This window comes from Cynara cardunculus, assembly GCF_001531365.2.
Source record: "Cynara cardunculus var. scolymus isolate 2C chromosome LG 12, CcrdV1, whole genome shotgun sequence".
Classification (NCBI taxonomy): Eukaryota; Viridiplantae; Streptophyta; class Magnoliopsida; order Asterales; family Asteraceae; genus Cynara; species Cynara cardunculus.
In genome coordinates, this window is record NC_037539.1 from 36,939,536 (window position 1) to 36,941,925 (window position 2,390).

Consider the following 2,390-nt stretch of genomic DNA (forward strand, 5'->3'; position numbering starts at 1 on the left):
AGGTTTTGACCTTATTGGTTATTCGGATAGTGATTTTACAGGTTGCAAAATTGATAGGAAAAGCACCACTGGAGGCTGTCAGCTTCTAGGTGGAAAGTTGGTGAGCTGGACAAGCAAAAAGCAAAATTTAATATCCACATCAACAGCTGAAGCTGAATATGTAGCCGCTAGAAGCTGTTGTGTCAAAATTCTTTGGATGAAAAATCAGCTATTGGACTACGATCTTCAGTTCTCAAGAATTCCTATTTATTGTGATAGCACTAGTGCCATTGCAATTGCAAACAACCCTGTTCTTCACTCCAAGACCAAACATATTGAGATCCGATATCATTTTATCAGAGATCATGTTATGAATGGTGATATTGAACTTCACTTCGTTCCAACTGAGTATCAACTCGCTGACCTTTTCACCAAGCCTCTTGATAAGACAAGATTTAATATCTTGATTAGCGAATTGTGGATGTTGAACACTAAAGATTAAACTTCAGTCATTAAACATCACTCAGTAAGTGAAATGATTCAGTGCTCTATCCCTAACACTGAACTCTTGAGTAAATATATCTATCTCTAAGGTATGATTACTCTTCTCTTTTCACAACTTAAAACTTTCACTKAAGCTTTCTCTTTTTCAGTGATAAAATGTTTTAAAAGGTGGTCTCAGTGATCACATCTTCAAGTATATCTTTATACTTATCTTAGAAATCTAAAAGATGACTGAAACTTTTCTTATCAGTGACCAAAAAGATTTTTAAATGCCAAGTTTCAGTGACTCTCTTCACTAAAACCTGATGTCTTAAAACCATCACTGAATACTTTHTCTTTTTCAGTGCTAAAATGTTTTAAATAGAGTTTTCAGTACCCTTTTAACTGAATGACTCTTCATATTCTTAAAAACTTTTTTGTTTTTAAAAGAAAATAGTTAATGCATCGTCTTTATGACGACATTTTCTGTTTCCTATGAGCGACGCTTTGAGACGCACAAAATGATCTGTCATTACGCTACCTCATTAAATGTCATTCAATCGTGGATGAGAACGTGGCATATTTCTCATTATGACCACTTTCCTGAACCGTCGTCTTTTTTCTCTCTCATATTTCTTCTCTCTCCTCCTACCTATAAATATGATATTTCTTCTTCACTTTTCTCTTTACACTTTCAAAATTCTTAGACGAACTTCTGCTAAGATTTCTCCAAAGCAAGAACTCTCTAAATCTTCAAACCTCTTTCCGACCTTTCTTCTTGAACTTTAAAGGTCAGAATCTTTTTTTCTTCTTACCATTATAAGAAATGTGTTTAATATGATTAAGAACTTTGTTCTCTTAATGTATTGAACTGTAAAGGGTTTTAATCATCTTTTTCTTGATTATTAATCTTGTTTCTTTATACACATTCTACTTGAAAAACCCTAATCTTTTAAGGATTTTTCAAATGAAGTTTTTCCTTGTTTAAAAACTTGTTCTATACTCTTTAACCATAAACTCTTGGCTTATTTCTAACAAATTTGTTTCTTCCTGTTTATTTACTTCTTTAACAATAAACAGATGGCTGCCAAGAACGTCAACTTCTCCATTGACGAGATCTCTATCAAGGCCAACAACCCATTGCCTTGTTAGAGATACCCTCCACAAGAGCACATTACCAAGAGGCGGATGACTTCCTCAAACAGTCGTCCTTAGGCTATGCTCTCAACCATGAGCCCCTCATGGTCAAAGAACTCCTTCAACAGTTCTGGTACACTGCTGAGGTTGTTGAAGTTCAAGACGATGCTGGACGTAGAATGGAGAAAATCTATTTCACTTTCAACCGCATGGATGTGAACTTTGGGGTTTCTATATTCCGCTCAGCCCTCTGTCTTCCCAAGGGTCCCTTCGACAGCGAACCCTCCTCCACCAAGATCACCAATTTTCTCGACGCCATCGGATATCAGTGGCCAATGAAGAAGGACTCCAGCGCCCCTCTCAAGTCCTTGACGAAAATTGAGAAAAACAGGATGTCAGTTGTCTGGCAATACCTGTTTTCTCATTTCATCCAGTGCATGGGTGGAAAAACTGGAGGTCAGGACCAGGCCTCTAAGATCGCCTTGATCATAGGCATATCTGCAATTCAGCGTGGCAATATAAATTATGTTGCGGTCATTTTCGATGACCTGGTGCTTAAGCTGAACAAGCGCCAGCGAGAAAAGGTGGTGCCTTACACCAGGTTTCTTTCGATGGTATTGACTAATATCTTCAAGAGACTTTACCCCAAAGAAGAAAACCTTCCAGCTTTCAGGCTTGGATCTAGAATTATGGATCATAAGATCAGGGACAGTGATGTGGCACTTTCTTCTATTGTGTCCATTACTACCTCTTCTTCTCAGGTGGCCATGACAAGGGCAACCCCCCCCCGC